The sequence below is a fragment of the Mastigoproctus giganteus genome, chromosome 13 (assembly GCF_048544385.1).
Source record: "Mastigoproctus giganteus isolate SK-2022 chromosome 13, ASM4854438v1, whole genome shotgun sequence".
Lineage (NCBI taxonomy): Eukaryota > Metazoa > Arthropoda > Arachnida > Uropygi > Thelyphonidae > Mastigoproctus > Mastigoproctus giganteus.
This window is the reverse complement of record NC_143587.1, coordinates 167051143-167065299: the sequence shown is the minus strand read 5'-3', so window position 1 is coordinate 167065299 and position 14157 is coordinate 167051143. Positions and strand designations below refer to the sequence as shown.

At 38.2% G+C, this 14157-nt stretch overlaps 1 protein-coding gene across 1 annotated transcript in view; it reads right to left on the bottom strand.

Moving 5' to 3' along the window:
* The window catches only part of LOC150076582 (RNA polymerase II-associated protein 3-like), a 91827-nt gene that overhangs the window by 76819 nt on the left and 851 nt on the right, over positions 1–14157 (bottom strand). The window lies entirely within an intron of this gene.

Genomic DNA, 14157 nt, shown 5'->3' with positions numbered 1-14157 from the left:
GATTGCAGAAGTTTGTCCAGTTGGTATTTGTATGTGAGTAGGTGCACCAGTATTAAGAATGGTAAGGTTTTGCTTATCTACGAAGGTTTCAATCAGTCGGCCATGACTGTCCAATTTAGTAGATCCCTATAAGGGGTGGTGGCCATTGGAATCCCCCAGAAGAAAGATAGGGGAAGGTAGCTGTATTAGCAGGTTTTCAAGATCTTGGTAAGAGAAGGTATGACTTGGTGGGAGATAAATTGATACTAATGTTAACTCAATTTGGGTTACCAAACGTACAGCAATGACTTCAATTTCAGTTTTCAAAACAATTTGCTTGGTTGGGGTCTTTGAACTGACCAAGATGGCCACACCACCACGAGTGGAAGTTGAAGTATTACGATCTTGTCGGTAGATAGAATAGTTCTTTATGTTGGCAGAAATTTGGGAAGTTAAATAGGTTTCTTGTATACAGAAACCAACTGGAGAGTAGCAGTTAATTAAGTCTTGAATATCATTAAAATTGCTACGAAATCCTCTACAATTCCATTGAATAATATAAGGCATTATTGGTGTTTAGTAAAAGAAGCTGTATCTGACTGTTTTTTTGATGTGACTGTTTTATGGCGTTCAGGTTTCGGTTTGTCTTTTTTGAAGAATGGCCGACCGATGTCCATATCTTCTTCCACATGTATTTCTAAGACTGGGTCTTTGTGTCTGGATGAGTCAATTATATCCATGGATGTGTCTTGAATATTCGTTTTCATGTTTGAACCTCGATTATTTGATGCAGCAGCATTCGTTGGAGGAGTAGGAGAAGGAGATTTCGCTGGTACTGTAAGAGCAGTATTGTTTGCCTAGTTCAACTGTTTCGGGATATTGGAGAGAACAGTTCGTGCCCAGTCAGAGATTGAGTTGTTTGAGTGGACTGTAACATCAGTCTGGGTGACCACTGATTGATATTTTTATGCGACACTGGCATATGTACGTTTTGTAATACTGGGAGCAATTAATTTTCTCGCTTCTTGAAAGCTTACTTTATTTTCAATTTTATACTTCACAATTTTCTTTTCAGTTTTCCACCTGTCGCATGTCCTAGAATAGGCGGGATGGTTGCCTTTACAGTTAGGACAGCTCATTTCTGTTGCTGAACAGTCATTTTGAGTATGATTGGTGAACCCACAGTTGGGACAGACTGGACTTCCTCTACATGCCGTTTGAGAGTGCCATACTTTTGGCACTTATAGCATCTCAATGGATTAGGGATGTAGGGTCTAATGCGGCAATGAAGATAACCTGCTTTTATGGAAGAAGGTAGGTTTGGGGAATTAAAAGTGAGTATAATATTCCTTGTAGGTGCCAGTGTGTTGTCCTTTTTAATCATAATTCTTTTTACTGGAATTACATTTTGCTCCTGAAGTTCTTGATATATCTCCTCCTCCGAGACATTCAGTAGGTCCCAGCTGGATATAACACCCTTAGAAGTGTTTAGGGTACCATGAGGAGAAACTTTTACTGAAATTCCAGCAAAATTTGTAACTTTTAGTAGAGACTCTGAATGTTTCCTGCTGATTGTTTCTATTAGTAGGTCTCCTGATTGCAGTCGCTTGACTGTTTTAGGAGATCCTGAAAGACTTTCTATGTGTTTCTGAATAAGAAACGGAGACAATTTGGTGAAAGGCTGATCCGTAAGTGAATGCATTATGAGAAATGCAGGAAAATCTATGTTTGAAGAGTTGGTCTTAAACCTCTTCGGTTGAGACATGTCATGTTCATTTTCTATGTCTGGCCGAGAGCTTGTCGGCTCTAGTGGAGGAAACTTATTGTGTTCCATAATTGCTCCTTTTGGCCCTTGGCAGATTAACTGTTCTGCCAAGATTTCCGACCCTGACACGGGGAGGCAGGAGCAGTGCCTGGTGTGACCAAGCGAGAAGTAGTAGGTATTAGTAATAAAATATATAAGAAATAAAGAAAGGTGACTTTCCTTTCCTGCTCTGTAAAGTACTTTTTTAACAAGAGCTGTTACTGAATAAATAAATTGTTTTAAGGACAGGAACGTAAAAGAACTATAATATCACTTTTGGAAAATCACTCTTTAAGTACATAGAATTCACTCAGTCACAATCGCTTGGCACCCGGGGCCCTGAAGACTAGGCACATGCGAGGTGATCTAATTGAGGTGTATAAGGCCTTGAATGAATTGAGCAAGTTCAATGCTAATGACATTCTTCCTCTTGCTCAGATTACTCACTGAGGGGACAAATTCAAATGCAGGAAAGACAACTGTAGAATAGATGTGTGGAAATTCGCCTTTAGCCAGCGGGTGGTTGATAACTGGAACAAACTTCCATCTGTCATCTTCAACTTAAATAAGTTAAAGGCAGAACTAGACAAACATGACAAATAAATTGAAGGCAGAACTAGACAAAAATCTTCCCATTTCACTCCAAAGAGTGAAATGGGAAGGTTTCTTTTTCTTTTTTTTTTTTTTTTTTTGGCTAATGCTATATAAACTTGCTTTCTTGCATCATATGCCCTACTGATGCCATCCTTCATTTTACTAATTCTCTTCAGGGCCTCACATAGCTCAGTTCAGATCCCCCAAGATGTCTAGTTGCTGAGCAATGCAGACTAAACCTTCTAAGCCATTCTTCACTGGTGACTGAAGGGCAGTCACCAGTCTGACTGCCCTTCTTTGATCCCTTTTTAAAAGCTGTCTTTTTTTCAAGTGTGGCCTCCAAAACTGAACATAATATTCTGAATAGTTTCACCACTATCTTAAACAAATGGATAATGCCATCTTTTTCCCTACTTGTGAAGGCCCTATATATTATAAACAGGCCCTCACATTTTTTCCCAGCTGCCTATTTACACTGTGTGGAAAAATTTGTGACTAAAATTTTTATCCTGAATCACATTTAACTCACTCAGTCACATTCTCTCTCTCTCTCCCCTCCTCGATCAGTGGGATCCAAACTTTTTTGGTCGTGCACCCTTAATTTACTTAAAAGGACTAGCACGCTCCCCAGAATAAAAAAATTAAATATATAAGTTTAATATATTTTTTTAAAATTTATAAATCATTTTACACGGAAGGCATTATATCTAAAATCACATTTATAAAATCATTGGTTTGACTGTTTGCTTGATCTACATTTGTTCAGTAAGTTAAACAAGGATGGAAGATATACTCCAAGCCCAAAGCGAGCATGTGGCTGCTTCATTTTGGACAAGAGCGAAACCAACGGCATGATCAAACAAAGCTGCATATTGAAGTATTAAAAAAACATGTATTTATAATTTTTATTTTCAATTGTTTCGAAAAACTAAAGTTTTCATAATAAATATTGATTTATTGCAGACTATCTCGTGCACCCCATGGATCATTTCGCATACCCATAAGGGTGCATGCACAAAACTTTGCAGACCACTGTCCTAGATTATAAGTAATTCCTACATTTGTTTTTCCCAGGTGCAAAGCCTTCCATTTGGAAGCATTAAACATTTGAAAACACAAATGTTTAATACTGGTCTGAAAAACTGGCCATTTTTCCCACCATGTGTGCAACCAACCTGTCATTTGAAGCAAAATGGCTGGTTCTGGTTGTTTAACCACCCTCCTTACCTTTAAATCATCAGCACACTCTAACAACTTCCCCTGCACTCCCTCATTAATGTCACTAAGGAAAATAACAAAAGAAGTAACCTCAATACTGATCCCTGAGGAACTCCACTTGCTACACTGGTCCATCCCGAGAAATGTTCGTTTATGATTACTTTCAGTCTCTTATTTTTTAGCCAGCCTTTGATCCAATGAATGAGCTTATCAATAATCCTAATTTGCTCCAGTTTATTTAATAGCCTTTCTTGGGGACCCATGTCAAAAATTTTAGTGAGGCAAAGGTAAATAATGTTAAAGTTGTTTCTTACATCCAACTGTTTTGTGACTTTGACATACCAATTAACTTATTTGACATAATAATAAATGAATCCATACTGTGATCCATTAAAGATGCTATTCCAGTCAAGATGGTTACAATCTTAATCAGACTCCATGATCTTACCCACCACTGAAATCAATCACTGGTCTACAACATCCCTAACAGGATGATGTATGCTGTCCATTCCTGAAGACTTACCTTCAATCAGCTTCAGTACCTCTCTCTCTCTTTCTCTCTCTCTCTCTCTCTCTCTCTCTCTCTCTCTCTCTCTCTCTACTCTTCTTTTACACTTCTCTGAGATTACTGCAAGGGTTGACCATAAGTAATGCCTCTTGGCTGACAAAATTTTTTTTTGCAACAGCATTAGCATCATGAAGTTGCTAGTATAGCATCATGAAGTTGCAAATATAAAAGTTTCATTCAATTACAGATTTGACATTACGAACAGTCAAACCAATGTCTGTGTCTGCAAATGGTCAGCGATAGAGTTCCTTTTCAAGTCAGGAGAAAACTCTCAGTTGTCTCGATTCATGAAAAAGTGAGGAAAGTATACCAAGAAGTATACAGAAAGTATATCAAGTGAGCAAAGCATACAAAGTATACCAATATAAGTAGATTATATATTTTAAAAGAGGAGCAGTATGCAAGTGCAAAGGTATTAAAAGGAGAAGGGTATTACCCATTTTAGACACATTACATTATCAAAAAATATGTTGCAAATGGGTATACAATATACGTTAACAAGAGAAATTAAATTCTCCATACAGAAGATCTACTAAGGCCTGTTGCAGGAATGCAATATCTTTCAAGATTTTTTTAAAGGCCTGATAACAGTTGATGAGACCTGAATCATTCATCATGACTGTTATTCTAAAAAGCATTCTATAGAATGGTCACATCTGTCATCAGTGTTGTTTAAGGATTTTATGACACAAGGACATCAAAGGCTAAGACATGTCTTTACTAGGTTTCTTAGTGTAACTCATTTGTTAGTGTAAGGATTTCCTAATTCATTTCACAAATATACGTGGTCTCAATTCTAATCTCAATGATGTCCATTTCCACTTGCAGTCTGCCAAACCCCATGTACTTTTTCTGACAGAATCTCAGTTATCGGTTGATTCAACTACTGCTCATCTCAGATGCCCAAATTATTCGCTGTATGATTCCTTTCGCCTCAAAGGTGGTACTTGTGCATATGTCCGTTCTGATATTCCCTGTCAGAGACTTCGCAATTTGGAATCTCCTCTCTTTGATCTTCTCTGGCTTAAAATCTCTCTACCTCATTGTGTCAAATTCATCTGTTGTCTCTACCGTTCCCCAAACTCCACTAATCACTTGGAGCTCTTTGACTTCCTCTCGTTGCAACTTGACTTTCTCCAGTCCAACTTTCCTAACAGTGAGGTAATTTTCCTTGGTGATTTTAATGTTCACAACTCCAGCTGGCTTCCGTTTTCTAGTCACACCGACCCAGCAGGTCGAGATGCTGAGGCTTTTGCAATTACTAATGACCTAGCACAGATTGTTCATTTACCTACAAGAATACCGGACAATCCGAATCATACAGCCAATACGCTAGATCTTTTTCTCACAAACAACCCTTCTAAGTACACGGTCAAAGTGAGAGGTCTTTAGGCACTTCAGACCACAACTTGGTGATTGTCTCTTCTCCAATGGAACCTTTATCTCATGGCTATTCCCAACCTCGTGTTGTTTGGCATTACAAGAATGCAAAATGGGATGACCTGCGAGACTTCTTTTCTTCTTTTCCTTGGTCGGATTACTGTTTCAAAACTCCTGATGTCAACGTTTGCTCAGATCGTGTCAGTGAAATTATTCTTGCAGGAATGGAATCCTTTATCCCACACTCCACTTTAAAATCTCGTCCTTTATCTAAACCTTGGTTTTCCAATAAATGTGCTAAGGCTGTTCAAGAGAAGAATGTTGCATATCGTAATTGGCTTGTTTCTAATTCTTCAGTTTCATTTTCTGCCTACACCAAAGCTCGTAACAATTGTAAAGCAGTTATTAATCAGTCCAAACTAGAGTCTGAACAGGCTAAGAGTAGAAAACTTGCTTCTTGCCCTAATGGTAGCCGAGCATTCTGGTCTCTTGCCAAAGCTATTGGCCGCAACTTTTGCCCATCTCTGCTCCCACCTCTGTCCAAACCAGATGGTTCTGTTGTCACTTCAGCCAAGGATAAAGCTGACCTGCTAGCATCCCATTTTTCTTCCAGCTCATGTATTAATGATCTTGGTAAAACACCTCCCACCATTCCCAACACGGTCCATTCAATGCTTCCTGTGGTCTTCCGTCAAAAGGATATCAGAAGGATTTTGATGAATCTTGATGCTAAGAAAGCTCCAGGTCCTGATGGTATTTCTCCACTTGTTCTCAAAATCTGTGCTCCTGAACTTACTCCTATTCTTTGCCACCTTTTTTCACTTTCTTATTCCAAAGGTGTTTTTCCTTCTGCTTGGAAATTTGCTCATATCCAGCCAGTTCCTAAAAAGGGTGACAAATCCCTCCCATCCAATTATCGTCCCATTGCAATTACTTCTACTCTTTCTAAAGTAATGGAGAAATCAATTAACCGCCATCTCTTAAACTACCTAGAAACCTTCCGTCTGATCAACGATCGCCAGTATGGATTCCGTCAGTGTCGATCCACTGGTGATATTCTGGCTTATGTTACCCATTTATGGACTACTTCAATGGAAAGGTTCGGTGAAACCCAAGTAGTTGCTCTTGACATCTCAAAGGCTTTCGATCGTGTTTGGCATAAAGGTCTTCTAAACAAGCTTCCATCTTATGGTTTGCCAACTGTTTTTAGTAATTGGTTATCCAGTTTTCTCTCTGATCGCTCACTGAGGGTGATGGTAGATGGCTCTCTGTCTTCTAACTTCTCCACTAATGCCGGTGTCCCCCAAGGTTCAGTTCTTTCCCCCACTCTTTTCCTCTTGTATATCAATGACCTTCTTCCATTGACTGGAAATCCTATCCATAGTTTTGCCGATGATAGCACATTGCATTCAACTTTCCATTTTGAGAAACCTTGCCCTGCTCAATCAGCTTCAACTTCTCGAAAATCTGCTACCAATTCCTTAAATGCCGATCTTCAGGTAATTCTCCAGTGGGGCAAAGACAACTTAGTTGATTTCAACCCTTCTAAAACTCAGTCTTGTCTTATATCTCGCAAAAAGGATTCTTCTGCTCCTATGCTTATCTTTAGTGACACTCCAATTTCTAGGCAAAAGGATATATCTCTTTTGGGAATTACCCTGACTTCTAATCTCTCTTGGCACAAGCACATTACAAATATTGCTTCCTCTGCATCTAAAAAACTTGGTTTTCTCTTTTGCTCTCGGCGTTACTTTTCTTCCAAACAGCTGCTCACTCTGTATAAATCGCAAATCCGCCCTGCCATGGAATATTGTTCCCACATCTGGGGTGGTGCCCCCAAAACCTCTCTCAGGCTTCTTGATTCCATTCAGAAGAGGGCAGTTAGGTTAATTAATGATTCATCTTTAACAGAGTCTCTCCACTCGCTTTCTCATAGACGTACTGTTTCTGCTGCATGCCTCTTCTACAGATATTTCCATGGGCACTGTTCTTCTGAATTGGCTTCTATAATTCCCGCTCTCTCTTTCAAAACAGTCCGAACACGTGCCGCCAACATCCAATTACTGTTCAACTTCAAACCCACAGAACCAACTTTTCATCTTCCTCATTTATTCATTCAACTGCCGTTTTCTGGAACAACCTTCCTTCATACGTATTTCCTGAAAATTACAATCTACAGAAGTTCAAGTCCAATGTCAACAAATATCTTCTTTCGTCTTCTCAACCTCCAACCCAAGCACGGTACTAAGTACTATAGGTTCTAATACCTCTCGTGTTTGGGGTTCACATAAAAAAAAAAAAAAAAAACTCATTAGATTTGTTTATCCCCATGGAGGTGTGAAAATGTATCCCCAATTCACAAAGGGGGTTCAAGGGTGACACAAATAATTATAGACCTGTTAGTTTAACTTCTGTTACTGGGAAAATATTGGAGTCACTGGTTAAAGAAGTGATGCAGGATCACCTAGACAAGACTGCAGTAATACTTCAGATATAGCATGGGTTTGTGAAAGGGAAGTCTTGTCTAACCAATTTGATTGGATACTATCATGTGGTCACAAAAGAACTGGATGCAAAAAATAATTTTGATACTGTTGCACATGGAAGACTGCTGTTCAAATTGGAACAGAATGGCATTAAGGGCAAGTTGCTGCAATAGATAAAGGGATGGTTGAGTGGGAGATGGCAGAGAGTGGTAATAAATGGACACTGCTCTATGTGGACTAATGTTATTAGCGGAATCCTCCAGGTTTCGGTGCTGGGCCCATTTTTGTTTTGTGTATTTATTAATGATATCGATGAAGGTATATCAGGCTTAATGTCACAAGTTTGCAGATGATACAAAGGTTGGCAGGGTTGTTAATAATCGTAAAGACAGTAGGCTACTGCAACAGGATCTAGAAAAGTTAGGAAGATGGGCTGAGAAGTGGCATCTGAAGTACTGCATATGGGTAGCAGTAACCCAAAGGAAATGTACCATTGTGTGGTATTACACTCAGGGAGGTGGAGAATGAAAAAGACATAGGGGTAATTGTACAGTTGGATATGAAGTTCTCTGAACAGCGCAGAGGGGCTGCAAGAGCAGGTCATGGAGTTTTTTCAATGGAGTTTTTTGCAATATCATGTCCCGTTCCTGATTACTCCACAAACATCAAACAAGCAGTGCATTTCAATAGACTGTGATTCAGAGAACAACTGGCCCCCTCAGTTCTCCCTTGAGCCACAGCACTTCCATTAGTTTGAGACTTTTGCTTTGCTGCTCTGGCCTGAGGTATGATTTCAATTCAAGTTCAATACAAAATATAACCCTAAACTTATATCCCAATGCAGTTATAACACTATATATATGTATGTATTTCGGTATCGAATGTTATCTCCGAGTTACGTTATATGACTTTCTTACCCGCTGTCAACTTATATGTATTAATTTATGATGTTAAGTTTGTAAAAACTAGGTCGCTATATTTATTTATTTAAAGTACAATTCAATTGACAATGAAATTTAATAAGATTAATAAATTTTACTGATTAATTGATACTACAATACTCGCTATCTAGTTTTCCGTTAAACCTTGCGCTATCAAGTTTTCAGTTAAACCTTATGCTATCAAGTTTTCTGTTAGACCTTACACTGTCTGGTTCAGTGCAAACGATTAATCAAGTTACAAATGATTAATCTATGGACACAAGGTATTATTTACTTTCCAAATCGCGCTATCTAAATTCAAAATAAAGCACAGAGCTTGACTAGGTCTATAAGCTACTTATAGAAAATAATTTAATCTAACAATTAAGTCAAAGTGGCTAAGTATTATCAAAACTTTGCGTTCGCAGGAGCTGCAAAACCTGTTCAACAAGTCGATTTGATACCCTTACCGATACTAAGTAATAACCTACAAAATCTCTATCTACATTCAAGTTAAATTAAAGTATTGTTACTAGGAATATAAAGCAATTCTAAAAAATAAATTAATATGCTAATTTAAGTCAATAAAAAAAGCAAAACTTCTCTCTCAATGAAAGTTGGACTTTCTCCAGTCCAACTTTCCTAACAGTGAGGTTATTTTCCTTGGTGATTTTAATGTTCACAACTCCAGCTGGCTTCCGTTTTCTAGTCACATCGACCCAGCTGGTCAAGATGCTGAGGCTTTTGCAATTACTAATGACCTTACACAGATTGTTCATTTACCTACAAGAATACCTGACAATCCTAACATTACAGCCAACACGATTGATCTTTTTTCAACAAACAACCCTTCTAAGTATACGGTCGAAGTGCGTGGTCCTTTAGGCACCTCAGATCACAACTTGGCAATTGGCTCTTTTCCAATGGAGCCTTTATCTCATGGCTATTCCCAATCTTGTGCTGTTTGGCATTACAGGAATGCAAAATGGGATTACCTGCAATATTTCTTTTCTTCTTTTACTTGTTCAGATTACTGTTTCAAAACTGCAACGTTTGCTCAGATTATTTATGTCAGTGAAATTATTCTTGTAGGAATGCAATCCTTTATTTCACACTCCACTTTAAAATCTTGTCCTTTATCTAAACCTTGGTTTTCCAATAAATGTGCTAAGACTGTTCAAGAAAAGAATGTTGCATATCATAATTGGCTTGTTTCCAAATCTTCAGTTTCATTTTCTGCCTACACCAAAGTTCGCAACAATTGTAAAGCAGTTATTAATCAGTTCAAACTAGATTTTGAACAGGCTAAGAGTAGAAAACTTGCTTCTTGCCCTAATGGTAGCCGAGCATTCTGGTCTCTTGCCAAAGTTATTGGCCGCAACTTTTGCCCATTTCTGCTCCCACCTCTGTTAAAACCAGATGGTTCTGTTGTCCCTTCAGTCAAAGATAAAACTGACCAGCTAGCATCCTATTTTTCTTTCAACTCATGTATTAATGACCTTGGTAAAACACCTCCCACCATTCCCAACACATTCCATTCAATGCCTCCTGTGGTCTTCTGTCAGAAGGATTCTGACGAATCTTGATGCTAAGAAAGTTCCAGGTCCTGATGGTATTTCTCCAATTGTTCTCAAAACCTGTGCTTCTGAACTTACTCCTGTTCTTTGTCGCCTTTTTTCACTTTCTTATTCGAAAGGTATTTTTCCTTCTGCTTGGAAATTTGCTCATATCCAGCCAGTTCCTAAAAAGGGTAACAAATCCCTCCATCCAATTATTGTCTCATTGCAATTACTTCTACTCTTTATAAAGTAATGGAGAAATTAATTAACTGCCAACTCTTAAAGTACCTAGAAACCTTCCATCCAATCAACGGTTGCCAGTATGGATTCCATCAGTGTCGATCCACTGGTGATATTCTGGCTTATGTTACCCATTTATGGACAAATTCAATGGAAAAGTTTGGTGAAACACAAGCACTTGCTCTTGACATCTCAAACACTTTCGATCGTGTTTGGCATACTGGTCTTCTAAACAAGCTTTCATCTTATGGTTTGCCAACTGATTTTTGTAATTGGTTATCCAGTTTTCTCTCTGATCGCTCACTGAGGGTAATGGTAGATGGGTGTCTGTCTTCTAACTTCTCCACTAATCCTGGTGTCCCCCAAGGTTAAGTTCTTTCCCTCTTGTATATTAATGATCTTCTTCCATTGACTGGAAATCCTATCCATAGTTTTGCTGATGATAGCACATTGTATTCCACTTTCCATTTTGGGAAACCTTGCCCTGCTCAATCAGATTCAACTTCTCGAATATCTGCTACCAATTCCTTAAATGCCGATCTCCAGTGGGGCAAAGACAACTTAGTTGATTTCAATCCTTCTAAAACTTAGTCTTGTCTTATATCTCGCAAAAAGGATTCTTCTGCTCCTATGCTTATCTTTGGTGACACTCCGATTTCTAGGCAAATTGATATATCTTTTGGGGATTACTCTGACTTATAATCTCTCTTGACACAAGCACATTACAAAGATTTCTCTTTCGCTCTCAGCATTACTTTTCTTACAAACAGATGTTCACTCTGTACAAATCACAAATCCGCCCTACCGTGGAATATTGTTCCCACATCTGGGGCGGTGCCACCAAAACCTCTCTCAGGCTTCTAGATTCCATTCAGAAGAAGGCAGTTAGGTTAATTAATGACTCCTCTCTAACAGAGTCTCTCCACTCGCTATCTCATAAACGTAGTTTCTGCTGCATGCCCTTTCTACAGATACTTCACAGGCACTGTTCTTCTGAATTGTCTTCTATATTTCCCGCTCTCTCTTTTAAAACAGTCCAAACATGTGCTGCCACCAGCCAACATCCATATACTGTTCAACTTCAAACTCACAGAACCACCTTTTCATCTTCCTCATTTATTCATTCAACTGCCATTTTCTGGAAAAACCTTCCTTCATATGTATATCCTGAAAATTACAATCTACAGAAGTTCAAGTCTAATGTCAACAAATATCTTCTTTCTTCTTCTCAACCTCCAACCCAAGCACGGTACTAAGTATTATAGATTTTAATACCTCTTGTGTTTGAAGTTTTCATAAAAAAAAAATAAAAAAAAAAAAACACAAAGTGTAACAAAATCCATTAGATCAAGGCACAAGATGGAATGTCTGTCATCTCTTTGGATAGAAGATCAAACAAAGAACAAGTCTGCTTACGATAGAAGCAAAAGCATTAGCAATATTTTATTATATAATAAAATATATAAGTATTTTATTACGATTATTGTGTTTGGTAATGTTTTGGTTACAAATGTGTGTTTAATCTTGGGTGGTCAGCACCTAACCCTATTATATTCACAAGGCATGTTATTTATATTGCACGATTTTGCATTGCATGAGGGTTCCTAGGAACATAACTATCGTGATATACAAGGACTGACTGTATGGACATACTGTGCAGTTTAGATAACCAGCTTTAATCTTGTTCGGAGATATTGGTGTATTGAACATAAGGATGAGGTTTGTAGTCGGGACTAGATTCCCATTCCTAGGTTTGAACATTTGCTTTGCTGCTGTCACTCCTTGGCTTATTAATTCTCCTCAGACACTTTGAGCAGATCCCATTCTGAGATAACACCTCAGGATGAATTCAATGCCTTGTGGGAGGGGGATTACTATAATTCATATTCTCCCAACAGATGTTGCTTGGAAGAGCTGTTCAGAGTGCTTGTTGGTTTTCATCTCAACAAGGCTCGCCAGAACAAAGCCATTTAACCAACTTGGGTGAGCTTGCTAGGCCACTTATGGCCAAAGAAGAGTGACATTTTTCCTATGGACTTTTCATTTGTAGTACGTATAATCAGGTAACAAGGTGTTGGGACAGATATATCTTCAGTTCTGGGTCTTTTAACTAAAGTAGAATTTTTTGTTTGTGACATTTTTCTCATAGGGACCTTGTTAGGCTCCCAGGAGAATTTAAAGTATCAGGAATCATAGTTATTTCTGTCTTTATTCAGTGCCCCACCATGGAGCCTAAATTGGATGCAAGATCAAACACAATGACTCAGATGAAAATTGTCGACTTAGAATGAGGAGTTTGACTTCATCCTGCATATAGCCCATACTTGGCTCTGTCTGATTTTTTTTTTCTATTTGGACATATGAAGAGATCTTTGTAAGAAACACTTATTTGGTGATGAGGAGCTGAAAAATCAGTGACTGATTGGCTTCAACAGCAGGGTCTAAATTTCCTTTTACCACAGTGCATATGTAAGTTGGAAATAACAATGGCAAAAATGTAATGATGAAAACGTTTTTTTTTTTTTTTTTTTTTTTGATTTGGTAGTTATTGGCGCATCGGCTTCTGTGGCCATATTGCACCTCCCAAGGTTTTTGCAGTACTTTGATCCAAGCCCGAGGCGGGAATCGAACCCGCGACCTTTGGGTTGCCGGGTAGGTACTTTACCCACTCGGCTAGCCCGGTCGGCTTGATGAAAACGTGAATACAGAGAATGCATACTTTGTATGTATCCATACATTCCATTGTTTGTTTAATAAATGATATAAATTTCAACTTTGCATCTGTTGTCTTTTATACTTTTATGTTAAAGCAGCACTAGACCACCCTTGTATATCACTTAATTTACAGCAGTCTGCCTGCTTGTCAATGTTCCCTTGGTTCGAATGATCTATCATCTGCAAAGATTGTTGAAAAGTACCTGTTCAACTTCTGTGTCATTTAACTACTTCATTTTGATGATGAAAACATTTTCACTGGAACAATGCATTTACAGCTTCACATTCATTGTTTCATGCTTCCCTTGAATAATTCCCATAATGAATTCATACCTAACATCATATGTCCCAGTTAACGGAGTCTGAGAAATGATCCACTATAATCTTTCCTATAACCTTGATCCACTATAATCTTTCCTATAACCTTGATCCACTATAATCTTTCCCAGACATAAGAGTAGAAAATATACAATGAAAGCTTTATGGATTAACCTCAATTTCTGGTGAAATCAAAGAGATTTCTGTGGGAAAAGGTTTTATGCCACTTCTCAATTTTATGCCACTGTGATCACTACCCACTTTAGTACAAGCACTGTCAAACTTTGAATACAGTTTGAGTCCTTTGTGAAAACCATGTCAAGGATATTAGAGCCCTTTGTATTTATATACCATGTTGGAATAAATAACAATCATC